Below are 845 nucleotides of genomic sequence, written 5' to 3' on the forward strand. Positions count from 1 at the left end.
CTTCCTGAAAAATTAAAAGATCCAGGCAGTTTCTTTATACCGTGTGCTATCGGTGAAAAATTTTATGGAAGAGGTTTATGTGATTTGGGAGCCAGCATTAATCTTATGTCTCTATCAATTTTCAAAAGATTAGGATTAGGAGAATTCTCACCTACTTCTGTAACTCTTTAGTTAGCATATCATTAAGTTACATATCCTAAGGGAGTTATAGAAGATGTGTTAGTAAAAGTTGATAAATTTATCTTTCCCGTGGATTTCATTGTCTTAGATATGGTGGAAGATAAAGAAATGCCTATCATTTTAGGGAGACCATTTTTAGCTACTAGAAAAGCTATGATAGATGTTCAAAAAGGAGAATTAACTATGAGAGTTAACAATCAAGAAGTGACTTTAACATTGCAAAATCTATGAAATACTCTATTGTTGAAAGAGATAATGAATGTTTTCACATGGAAATTAGTGAACATATATTGAATGAACATTTTAAAGAACATTTTGAGGACAAAGAACAATTTGAAGATAGTGATGAAGTTATTATGGACGAATTAGAAAATGAAGAATTTGATTATGTTCAGGAATGATTTCAGATGTTGGATATTACAGAAAATGCTCTATTTTTGTCAATTATAAAACCACCTGAACTTGAGTTGAAAATATTGCCTAGCCATTTGAAGTATGTGTTTCTGGGAGACTCATCTACATTACATGTTATTATATCTTTAGAATTAAATGATTTGCAAGAGCAAAGACTGTTAGATACATTGAAAAGATATAAGATAGCTTTTGGTTAGTCCTTAGCTAATATTAAGGGAATCAGTACTTCGATCTGTATGCACAGAATTATA

The sequence above is a fragment of the Phalaenopsis equestris genome, unplaced genomic scaffold (genome assembly GCF_001263595.1).
Source record: "Phalaenopsis equestris unplaced genomic scaffold, ASM126359v1 Scaffold001154, whole genome shotgun sequence".
In the NCBI taxonomy this organism is placed as follows: domain Eukaryota; kingdom Viridiplantae; phylum Streptophyta; class Magnoliopsida; order Asparagales; family Orchidaceae; genus Phalaenopsis; species Phalaenopsis equestris.